We start from the raw sequence: 12,851 nt of genomic DNA, 5'->3' as shown, positions 1-12,851 counted from the left end.
TAAATGTCTCTCTTTAGCCGATTTTTTCAATATTGCAAATGAGCTTATTATGAATTACTGAGAATAATTCTAATACTTCTTTTCCTCAACATTCAATTGCATATATTTCCATCTCCCAAATATGCTTCAAAATTCAACAATTAGGCATGTTTAGCAAAAAGAAAAGAGACAGTATTTTCTCTAATCACACTAAACCCATGGCCTGATATTTAAATTACCCAGTGACCAAAAATATAAAATATTTATGTATTCCTGAGCCTATCACTGAGGTGAAATTATTTCAATGCCAGAATACCTGAACCTCTGATATTGGATATTATTTCTTAAAAAGAAAGAAAGTTGCAAATTAGCGTTTGTGAATTTTATAACATTCTGCATAAATAGGCAATTGTTGCAGTCTCAGATACCAGATGGTGTGTGCAATTCATCCCCATTTCACTGTCTTATCATATTTAATAGCTGTGGCATCACCTCTGATTCTAAATGCAGCACTTATATTGTAATGAGAACTGACGTCCATTAAGCCAGCTTTATGTATTTGATTCACAAATACATGGCTACGAAATGCAGAGGACTAGGGTGGGTGTGGTGGAGGAAAAACCAGTTCCCATGCTCAGAGTTCCCATAGGAGCAGCACTGAGCTCAGCGTGGGACACACATTCGGCCCCAGTAGACATCTGCAGAGGAGAAAAAGGAAAGGGGCGTCAAAGGAAGCCCAACAGAGCGCTACGGAGGGGCCGGCGACAGGGAGGGCGCGGGGGTCTCATCGGGGAAATGGTGCCTGAGCTGACCCTGGAGGTCTTTTTCTAGATCTATTTATTCATTTACTTAATTTTGAGCTGGAATTTCACTTTGTCTCCCAGGCTGGAGTGCAGTGGCACAATCTCGGCTCACTGCAACCTCCACCTCCTGGGTTCAAGCAATTCTCAGCCTCCCAAGTAGCTGGGATGACAGGCGCCTGCCACCACGCCCGGCTAATTTTTGTATTTTTAGTAGAATTGGGGTTTCACCATGTTGGTCAGACTGGTCTCGAGCTCCTGACCTCAAGTGATCCACCCGCCTCAGCCTCCTGAAGTGGGTACTCCTACTGTACCCACATGGCTATTTATTTTTAGATGGAGTCTCACTCTGTTGCCCAGGCTGGAGTGCAGTGGCACGATCTTGACTCACTGCAAGCTCCGCCTCCCGGGTTCATGCCATTCTCCTGCCTCAGCCTCCCGAGTAGCTGTGACTACAGGTGCCCGCCACCATGCCTGGCTAATTTTGTTTTTGTATTTTTACTAGAGACGGGGTTTCACCATGATAGCCAGGATGGTCTTGATCTCCTGACCTTGTGATCCACCCGCCTAGGCCTCCCAAAGTGCTGGGATTACAGGCATCAGCCACCGCGCCTGGCCCCTTTTTATTTTTAATACAAACTATTACACATCCCCTCGCCCTGCTGTGTGTGCAACTTCTGCTGGGATAATGAATTGATGAGCAAGCCGTTCCTTATCCTAGCAGAAGCTGCACACACAGTGGGGAGAGGGGGGTGTTCCAAAGTATTCCTCAACAGCTCTCTCTTTGTTCATAAAATACACACACAAACACCTACACACACACTCGGTCTGCACTCAACAGCCCTCCTCCCCCACCACTGTATCGTGCTTTTATTGTAAAGCCTTCAATGTTCCAGGTGCACCCACGGACCTGGATGTCAGTGTGTGGTGAATGAGAACAGAGGGTGCCTATTTCATATGTGGTTAAATAGTACTGGACAGACCAGTAGGGGCAAGATTATGAGTGTGGAATTTATCCAACAGAGGAAGAACTGACAACATTTAAGGAAGGAAATGATATGATCCACTTATGCTTTGGTAACAGTTATTTATGGCTGGCCATAAAGACCAGGGTGATGTGGAGAGGGATTCTTGGAGCTTCTGAGGACCCCGGGAAGGGAGAGTAGAGATGCTGCTTCCTGCTCCACACCTTGCCCAATAGAGAGAATGTCACCCAGGTGAATCTGTGCTCATCTGGAAACCAGAAGGGTCCTGCAAATATTTCCAATAAAAGCATGGCTGCTTGGAGAAGTGCTTGCTAAAACGCCACATAAGCCAAAAACGGACTGAAGTCAAGCAAAAAATTAAACTTTGTGAACTTGGCAAGAACCCCTTCAGCAGACAGTAGACAGCATCCGTGTTGGGAATGCTGGGGGCCAGGGAAACCCCTTTCAGAGCACCTCTTCCTTTGCTGGGTGGGACCCACTCCCTTCAATGAGGTTCTGTGTCCTTAGACAAGGGTGCCTCCTGCCATAATTTTTCATTTGTTGGTTTCTCCTTGTAGTTATTTTTTTTCTTTACATATCTTGAATCTATTCTAAAGTGGATGGTTCTTATAGCTTCTTGGAGCAGATTCCCTTTATCATTAAACAATGATTTTATCTATAAAAATACCTGAGTCATCCTACCATGTGCTTTGTGTTGTCTGAGCCTTTTTCTCTCCCCTCTCCTACCTGTCTCCTCTTCTATTCACCTTTACATTAAATATTTTGCATTTTATTCACTCTCTTTATTGTCTCAGAAATTCTTAGACATTATTCCAATGTCATCTGGCATCAATATTGACTATAAAAAGTCTCCTGAAAAATCAAGTACATTTGTCTGTATTCTCTCTGGCTTTATTGATTCTTTGTCTCCTATTCTGTGGTTTCACTTTAGAAGGCATGGGAGTGTCTGTACTTGTCTGGCTTCAGTCTTAGGAGTCTTTAGATTAAAGAGGCTGAATAAATGTCTTCAGTTCTAGGAAAATATTGGCCTTTACTTCTTTGACTAATGCCGCTTCTTCTTTCTCCCCATTGTTTTTTAATTTCTCATTTAATTCCAGGTATGTGTTTGTGTTTCTCAAGCCATCTTCCATGCATCTTAATTCTTCTATTTCCCTTTATATTTTTTACACAAAGTTCTAGGTAATATCCTAATATCTAGTTTCCAGTTTGGCAATTCTCTTTTCAGCTCTGTCTAATCTACTTTCTAATAATATATCCACATAGCGGTCTATTTAAACGACCTATCTTGTTTCCAGATATTGTTTGTTTTTAAGTCTTTATTTCCTCATAATAGACACTTCTTACAATTATGGTTCCTGTTTCTTTTGAAAATCTATTTAATACTTGTAAATGTATCCAATATCTAGGCAAGTCTATTATTTCTAGAGCTTTGGTTGTTCATTCTCCTGTTGTGTCCTCTTACTCCCCATATTATTTCATTTTCATAGTGCTATGAAGAAATACTTGAGACTCGGTAATTTATTTTTAAAAAGAGGTTTAATGGACTCAGTTCCACTTGGCTGGGGAGGTCTCACAATCATGGCGGAAGGTAAAGGAGGCGCAATGGCATGTCTTACATGGCGACAGGCAAGAGAGTGTGTGCAGGGGAACTGCCCTTTATAAAACCATTAGATCTCGTGAGACTTATTCACTATCATGAGAACAGCACAGTAAAGACTCACCCCCATGATTCAATTACCTCCCACCAGGTCCCTCCCACGGCACATGGGGATTATGGGAGCGACAAATCAAGATGAGATTTGGGTGGGGACACAGCCAAACCATATCACTTCCTTAAAGTTTCTTTATATGGATTATATTCTTTTCTGTATGTTTATCTAAAGTGGGTACTATTTTATAGTGGAGAAGTCCTTTGACCCCTGTGTTGTCAAGAATTCTGTGTAGATAGTTTGTGATTTTGATTCTGCCAGAGCCCTTAGGTTCAGACAGAATCATAACTGATTTTGGAACAACTTTCATATGAATGTCACCATGTTGTCCTTCTGTAACACACAGGTAATATAAATTCAGATCTCAGATCCATACCTGGAGTGTGCGTTTCTTGTTGGTAACTTTATGACCTACCAACGGCCCTGGATGTGTGATAAGCTTCCTCCACACTTTCTCAGGCATGTTTTTCCAGTTCTTTTCTCACAAACGGGGAAGCTGAGTGAGTGTCTGGGTTTGATTCAAGAGGCTCAGTTCCAGTGTTTCCACCACCCCTGCCTCACAGGACACAGACTGCAATCTCAGCCCCATCCTAGGCCCCTTTCTGGGATTGCATCTCAGGAACTACTGCAGCTGGAACTCGTGCTGATCCCCTGGCTGGAATTCCTTCTTAGTTCTTGGGGCTCAGGGGATCCCCTTTCTTTTGTTTTCATCCAAGCTCAACTATGCACTGAAATAAATTTTGTTACAAATTGTACAGTATTTTATTTATTCTTAGTGGGCATGGGACAGGGGTCAACTCAGTCTTCCATCTGGGGTAAGAGAGGAGCAGTATTCTGTCTCTTACCTTAGAGACTGTTTCCTGATTTCCACTAAAATCCTAACCATATTCAGGTCCTAGAAGACGGACTGGCTGGAGCTGAGTCTGTTTTCCTTCAAATATTAGTTGAACTTTTTAGTTCTTAAGCAGCAATAATCACTGAAAACCACAAATAGCAATCAGAAAAGACCATTTTTATACAGAGCATTCAATGAAAAAGGTATGGTCTTAGAGAGACGGGGTGGCAGCCCTCTTTGAAGAGGTGGTGCCTTTCCTCTCCACAGAGAGCAGGGAACAGGGCTGCGGGTACTTTCTAAGCTCTTCAATATGCAATTTCAAGAAGGAACCCTATCATTTTTATCCCCAGAATTGTTAAGAGGTCTTAAAATGCCAAGACAACACACGTTCAATTAAGGTTAAAAACAAAAAACCACTAAGGAGACTGCATTGTTTTGAGTCACTTGTGGGGAAAATCTTGAATATCTTACATTTAAAAATCAAGAACTTCATGCTACTAACTTCAGGAAAACTTGCCCAATATCTTGTTTATGAGTTATGAAGGGAGAAGAGATGATCTGAGTTCCTCCTACTTGTGATAAAATATAAGATTCTGTTCGTCTTCCCAAAATTCCCAGGGCAGCATGCAGATTGTGTTTTCCAATAACCAAAGTAAAAACAACAAAAACGAAAACAGATTTAGAAAGAAAATCTCCTACCTTAAACTACTTAGTTTTTTTTAAGACTTGCATTTTGCTTTTCGCCTGGAATTTCTAAAACATTACCCAGGTAATCCAATATATATTTCTGCCATCACAAATCATCTATTGTGTCTTAAAATTCCAATCTTAAGGCCTCTATTGCTAAAGAATCTTTCATGTCAACTTATCCCAACATTTTTGTAGCATTTTCTCATGCTACATTTATATAGTAATATTAATAGCTTATTTTATTTCTTAGTTTTAATGGGGGCAAATAACACGGATCTAAGACACTGTTATCCCATCGCTGTGGATTTCAGATACGTTCTCCCGGCCCCGCCAGGCATCATTATCTGTCTTCCTACCTCGGAAAATCTATCTGCTATGGTAACAAATCAAGCCATAAAAATGCAAACCAACAGACACATCCATGAACTGAAATCCGTGACCCCACCCAATGTCCATACATTTTCCCGTGTTCTAGTTGAAAAGCAAGTAGTATCACGCATCTGTCAATAAAGTTTAAAAAGAATCATGTACTCTTATTTTCCTATATTAAATTGACAGATTATATCACACACGAATTTTTGCTATGTCAAGATAAACCAGCCTGCCATCTTATCGCTCTATAGTATCTGGTTACTGCCTTTAACTAAAAGGTAACAGGAATCACTAAGAAAATGATACAAATTGAGACCATCTTAGTATTAAATTGGCAAATTATGATGACAACTGAGATTGTTCTTAGTAAATTTATGATTATTATTAGCAGAGGTCTCTGCAAAGCAGAACCCTGCAGAAACTGCATTCCTAGTAAAGGCATCAAGAACCTCGTGAAGCAAACTGCCGCTCCATTTTCACGCCACGCTGCATTTCAAGGATTTAGCGTTGGGCTGTCCGCATGTTCTTGGTAGGAACAAAGGTACCAATAAATAACAATCAATCTATTAAACACTTTTATTTCATGAAAACGTAGTCTCACAAGTTTCAAAATCTTGTAATACAGAACATGTAAGTAATTTGCATATTGAGATCATGATCTACATTTTATATATAATTAAAATTTTAAGTTCTCTGAAAAATAGGCCACACCATTGTAGAGCCTCCCCAGCTATAGAATTCTGAGGTCTCCAGCGTCCTATAAACTTTGTCCCGGGTCGTGTTTGTTTGATAGATATTATCATCTGAGACCAGGCTAATTATTCAATCTGGATCCAAAGAACTAGCTCCCACTGAAAGAACTAATCATTAAAATGCAAATAGGTGTTTCCCACTTCACCGGCCACCGAAGGCTGTTAACAGCTTTCTGACAAGAAAGAGAGATGCTAAATGAGGTGGTGCCTTCACCTTCTGGATGTAATGAGTGCTGCACACCCACATCCAAGCCGCGCGTGCTGTCGCCAGCCTCTGGCTGGTCATTTCTGTGCCACAACATTTATGAGTTAACTCACAGAAGCTGCCGAAGAAATTATCGAACAAAAAGGCTGATTTCAGATTCCACTCTCCGCGCCCAGCCAGCTCTCACTTAGACTAATTACTTAAATGATTTTAAAAATGTATGAATATTCATATGACAGTGCTTTGCGAAAACTAAACCACAGCTGAGACCTCGCCCTGAACCCTGAGTCCTCCTCCCTGATCTGGAGCAACCGCACTCACACGTCTGAAACACCCGGGCAGCTTCAGAGAACTGCGGCCCAGCGGGGAGGGGCAGGCCAGAGCAGTGAGCCCCACCCCCCCACTGCCCAGCCCCTCCCCCGCCACCCTTGGCTGGAGAGCCCCCCGACTTCTGCGGGGCTCCCCACCGGACAGGGGGACTCTTATTTGGAGTCCAGTCTGTCTTGTTTTAAACATCCGGAAGCGGACCTGCCCTCCCAGTCTGTCTCGTTTTAAACATCGGGAAGCTGACCTGCCCCTAGAGCAGCAACGAGCACGTCTCTCCCCCTCCCCGCCCCACTGTCACACATTTGCTGTGAGCCGACAGTATGTGTGATGTGGAGGTCGAGCTAAGGCAGGTGACCAGGGGAAGCGACCCTGAGATTGTCCAGGACCGCACACTCTGGTCTGACCTCTGGTGGTGCTGGGCCTGAAAGGCCACAGACCTGAGGCTGGAGTGCCCCAAGGGAGCCAGCCCACCTCCCCATGCTCTGGACAACTCTGGTAGTCCCAAGTCAGCCTGGGTGAGCCAAGGTCCCTTCTAGAGTCAATCCCAGAAATCATCCAACATCCATCCCTGAGCCAGGACTCCGGGGTGATTTACCAGCCTTCATTCGGTCCAAACCCTCGCCTCCAAACATCACTGATTCTGACTTACTGGGACCGAACGCTTCTTTTCATGACAACACTAAGTGGCACGCGACAACAAAACACACCCCACGCAGGCCACTGTCCTTGGCAGAGGCAGACATTCGTTATTAGAAACAAGTAGATGAAAAGCAAGATGCAATGTGTTTAAACCACTATTTACAAGGTTTTATATTTCACAATTTCTCTCACACACTGAAAACTCTTGATAGGGGGTTGGGGGAAAGAGAATGAAAAATGAACTCAAATCATGATATGCTTTCCATGGTGGGAATGGCAACGGAAGTTATAATGATAAGAAATAACAAAGCTTTCAAACACCCAACAGACAGGCTGTGGAATTTCATCATCCTCTGCAGCAGCCTTAGCGTCTCCAGGAGAAAGGACCTGAGGCTTCCCCATCACAGCAGGCCTCTGCCACACCCAGACCAGCATCCCAGGCTCCACCTGGGAACAGCCCCCACCCACCTGACTCTAAAACATCACATTACTTTTGACTCTGGAAAGGCCAGGGATCCAAAGTCTGATATTTTGCATAAAAGTGAAGCTTAAGAATTTAAAATATACAGTAACTGACTTTATCATGGATGTATCTGTGCATTCCATGCCTACTAAATGACACAGGAAAAAGTTTTAAAGCCTTGTCATATTTCCCTTAACCACCAAATGAGGGAATTGAGTGTTTGACAGACGTTCCAAGTTAACCCTCTACTTTTTATTTTTATTTTTTAAATTGCGGGTAAGAGCCTTTCCAGTGGATGTAACTAAGCTTCTGTGGCCCCGAGTGTACAGAAGCCTTTAACACTCAGCTCTCAGAGTCACGGGTTGGGATCGTCTCTCCTGTGGGAGCAGAGCTGGGCTGGGCTCTGCCCAAAGGCACACCCCTGGGGTTGGCAGTGTCCCGTGTTCCCCGAGGCTGACTCGTTTTCTAGCCAATTTGCCTCTTTCTGCTGAAAGCAGACCTCGCAATCAAAGCTCCAGTTAATTCAGAGTCCCCGTTAATAGGGGTCAGGCGTTTACCACATTTTCCTTATTCTTTCCAATTAGACCATCGAAAAATATTACATCAATGCTGGCTTTCACTGATTCCATTCCAAACAGTCAACAAATAACAGACTCAAGGGCCCCGCTTTGCCACATGTTTAAAACACATGAGACTTGCGCGGAAAGTGAAATAAGCAACACTGGTGAACATCACTCACGGCCAGCAAAGGCCCCACACACTCTCAGGCTGAGCCACCGACAATCGGGAACGGCTTCCCAGACCCGACTCAGCCAAGGCTCATTGGCACCTTGGGTTCATGCACTTAAAGCCAATAAGCCTGTATCAGCCTCTGTTACCTCGCAGAGACTGACGGAAATGTATTGATCCAGAACAAAAAAAAAAATAAAGACATTATTGCAATTTGATGGTAAAGCCAGTTCTTCTTCAGAGATGAGCGGCTCAGTCCTAACGCTCACCCCGCACTTTGCTTCCATTATTTTACTCACGTTCATATCAAACAGCACACAGAAAGGGTCCTCAATGTTCAAGGTTCTCTTCAACGCGTTTCATGGCAGATTGTCACCAGCCACACGCCTGTGAGCCGTGCGGCCCCCGCCCACCCCAGGCAGCATGTCAGATACTCACCTTCCGGCTCCCCGCAGAGCGTGCACTGCGACTCTGAAAACAGAGACAGAGAGAAGCGGTTACACCCACGGGGTCGCAACCATGCAGTTAAAAAGATTCAACAGCGGCAACAACAAAAGTACAACTCTGAGATGATGCCACTCGACCACCAGAGCCGGTGGACCCTCCGTAAACAAAGCCAGCTCTGACCTTGCACACCAGCAACCTTTATTTCAAAACCTACCCTTGGCTCACCCCTGTAATACCAGCACTTTGGGAGGCCGAGGCGGGTGGGTCGCCTGAGGTCAGGAATTCGAGATCAAAACCTACCCTTGCCAAATGTTTTACAGATTACATTTTTACTTTTGAGAATTAAAAAAAAATTATTTTTAAAGTTCTGGGATACATGTGCAGAACGTGTAGGTCTGTTACACAGGTATACATGTGCCATGGTGGTTTGATGTACCCATCAATCCATCATCTAGGTTTTTTTTTTTTTTTTTTTTGGAGACGGAGTCTAGCTCTGTCGCCCAGGCTGGAGTGCAGTGGCACGATCTCGGCTCACTGCAAGCTCCGCCTCCCGGGTTTACGCCATTCTCCTGCCTCAGCCTCCCGAGTAGCTGGGACTACAGGCGCCCACCATCTCACCCGGCTAGTTTTTTGTATTTTTTTTAGTAGAGACGGGGTTTCACCGTGTAGCTCAGGATGGTCTCGATCTCCTGACCTCGTGATCCACCCGTCTCGGCCTCCCAAAGTGCTGGGATTACAGGCTTGAGCCACCACGCCCGGCCTCATCTAGGTTTTAAGCCCCGCATGCATTAGGTATTTGTTCTAATGCTCTCCCTCCCCTCATCACCCCCCCACCCCCAACAGGCCCTGGTGTGTGATGTTCCCCTCTGTGTCCACATGTTCTCATTGTTCAACTCCCACTTACGTGTGAGAACATGTGGTATTACACTTATGTGTAATAACAACCTCTCTGTCATATGCACACAGCAAATATAGTTTTTTAACTGTATATGGCTGAACACAAATTACTTAGATGAAACAAGAATGGTATATTTTATCCCAGTTGCAATATTGAAACCTTGACTTTGGCTACAGCTCTGTTACATCTCCTTTCAGGCACAAGTTATGAGCAAATGTGTATTATCTTTCAGCAAAACACAAAAATCCATGGGTATGGACTGAGTCCCCTGGACGTAGGTCCCTGAGTGACTATGAACTGGGCTCTGTCTGCAGAACAGACACAGATGCTTTGGGAGCATTTACAGCTGATCCTCACACAAGGAAGCTATAGCAAGTGCACAGAAACACAAGTGCAAGATCTTCGTGGGAAAGAATTCAGACTTGGGGGCCAGGTGGGCCTGGGTTCAAAGCCAGCTTCCATCCACTTTCCTGAGAACATGCGGATAGGTGACCTGACCCCCAGCCCTGAACTAGTGTCGAGAACCCTGAGCCCACAAGGGTAGGAGGGGGAATGAGCAGGTGTGTCAGATATTAAGGCTGCAGGGACAGCGCTGGCCTGCACAGGCCCTCAGAAAGACACTGGCTCCTCTGCACCAGCCACAGAGGCACACACTCTGCCATCCCATGTGACAGCCCAGGGCCCACAGAGGAGACACCATGTGATGCCATCTGGCCTGAGCCTTGAAGGACAAGCAGGATTTTAAATAGGAATCTGGGGAGGCAGCACAGACATCCCAGGAAGGGCATGGACAAGGTGGACAGGCAGGGGACAGGCAGGGGACAGCAGCAGCATCTGCCCGGAGGGATGGGGCGGGGTGGGGGGCAGGCAGGGAGGTGAACGGAAGGCGTTCAGGAGGGAGCGGAACATTGAAAAGGGAGTTGAGGTGTTGTTCAAAATAAAAATTAGGAGGCAACAAGGGATTTTGAGGCAGAGCCTCAAAGGCTTTCAAGGTTCCTCTGGAAGGTGACCTTGGTGGCTGGGCGGGGCGGGGACAGAGCCCATGCGGGGCCCGCGTGTTTGTGGCCTGTCGGGCTCTGTGGGCGAGTGGGAGAGGGTTCTGGTGGAAAGGAAAGAACATGAATCGTCCCTTAAAACTGTGACTGAGCTCTACTGAGCTCTCTCGACTTCGGGGAGACAGAGCCACACGCCTCGGGGTGGACACTTCTGACTGCACCTGCCTTCATGGGCACCGGTGGAGGGGAGGGGAGAGAAGACGTCGGGGCCGCAGGGCAGGACCTGAAGGAGCAGCCCTCGGATGCAGGAGCCCTGGGCCCAGGGCCACACTGCTCTGCATGAGAGGAATGGGACAGGCCGTGGTCCACGCACGGGGCCACCTCCGTCCCAGCCACCACCATCTGCAAAGCCTGTGGAGGGAGGCGGGGCTCCTGTCACCAAGGGGACATGGGGCAGCCAGCTCAGGCTCAGGCCATCCCATCGTTGCCGTCACTGAAGCAGACCCTCAGGTTTAGTTAACCTGGAAATGCAGGCACTACCCCTTCACAAATTCTGCAGAAAGTGGGAAGCAGAGGGCCTCTTGCTGGGGAACAGAGGGCCACAGTCAGTTTCCCCCGGTCTCCAAGGCGAGACTCTCCATGCTGGCATCTGACTGCAGGAGGCGCGGGCACGACTGTGTCCCTGTGCACATACACGCACACACACAGTGCCCGGGCAGGAGACGACACACACAGTACCTGGACAGGAGAGATAGGACCAGAGGGCCAGAGAGTGAGGCCCACGGAGGAAAAGTCAGGAGCGGGCTTTGCGGGAATGCAGTGAACCGCACGGGCCAGGGAAGCTAAAATCCAAAAGTCTAAACTCTGCACGCTCACTCGGACCCCGAAACCCAAAAGGGATTTTTCCTCTCGTCCTAGGAAGAGCTAAGGCAGGAGGCTCCCGGGAAGGACGCCACTGAGTCATATGGACAAAAAACTGCTTTAAATAAGAGCACGAGGCCCTGAAAGTCTATTTTAGAGTCAAGAGGCGAGAAGCCATCTTAAGCTATAGATTGCTTTATTTTCCCCAAACAAAAAGTCAATGCTGCCAATGATCGCCCCCCACGGTACGTTCATGAGAGCCACTCCCAAACTAGAGGCTCCGAGGAGGCCCACGACATCAGAGCCCACTTCACCTTATTTAATGAAGACGTTCCTAAATGTGACCACCGAGACCTTGGCAGGACACTCAGGAACACGGAGTGAACACACGTGTCAGGAACTGTGGGATCCGCTCCGGCCTCCCACGTGGAGACCATGAGGCCTTGATGGACCCATCAGAGGCCACACGATGGGGACAGAGCAGACTCCTGGATGTGTCCAGGTTTCCCCCAGAGCAGGGCAGACGCCGGCTTCACCATGGTGCCTGTAGGAGGCACTGATTTCAGGGAAGGGAGAGGCCGACTGAGACCTGCAAGGCTGGGATCTGTGACCAGCCCTCAGCACTGAGCCTGCAGGCACACCAGGTTCAAATTGGCCCCCCTGGCCATGGCTGTCCCCACTCCGTGCCCCCAGGAGGGACTGGAAGCCTCACGGGCGGCTCACTCAGACGTGGATCAGAACGGCGGTTCCGCGCCTCTTGTCCAACGCAAACCAAAACGTGCGTCGAAACTGACCACAGATTCAAGGCTTTCCCCAGAGTTCATCTTCGTCACAGGTCATGTATGTTTAAAATCACCCAGCAAGCTGAACACACAGCAAGTTACTAACAGTAGCATGGACCGTTTCAGTGAATTCTTCCCCAAGGAACACCCATTAAAAAAATATTCACAATGTAGAGAATTAACCTCGATACACTGTGGATTCATCATCATTAGTGCTGAGTCTCATTTAAATTAGGAGAAGACGGCACTGATCTATGCTAATTGACACAGATGGAGAAATCTGCCTGATGGTTTTGTGTACGTGAACCCGTACCTGCACCACGTGCAGCCCAGTGAGAACTGGCTCATTCCCCAAGCTCCAGACGTGAACAGCAAAAGCCCA

General features: G+C 46.6%; 1 long non-coding RNA gene across 1 annotated transcript; it reads right to left on the bottom strand.

The window, feature by feature from the left end:
• Positions 1–5,728: 5,728 nt before the first annotated feature.
• Positions 5,729–8,223, bottom strand: LOC105508651. The gene is made up of 2 exons (XR_001001306.1): positions 8,007–8,223; positions 5,729–5,896 (listed from the first exon to the last, which is right to left on the bottom strand). It is a non-coding gene; the product is annotated as an uncharacterized LOC105508651 (long non-coding RNA).
• Positions 8,224–12,851: the final 4,628 nt, after the last annotated feature.

This window comes from Colobus angolensis, unplaced genomic scaffold (assembly GCF_000951035.1).
Source record: "Colobus angolensis palliatus isolate OR3802 unplaced genomic scaffold, Cang.pa_1.0 Scaffold165, whole genome shotgun sequence".
Lineage (NCBI taxonomy): Eukaryota > Metazoa > Chordata > Mammalia > Primates > Cercopithecidae > Colobus > Colobus angolensis.
This window is presented reverse-complemented; position numbering and strand designations above follow the sequence as displayed.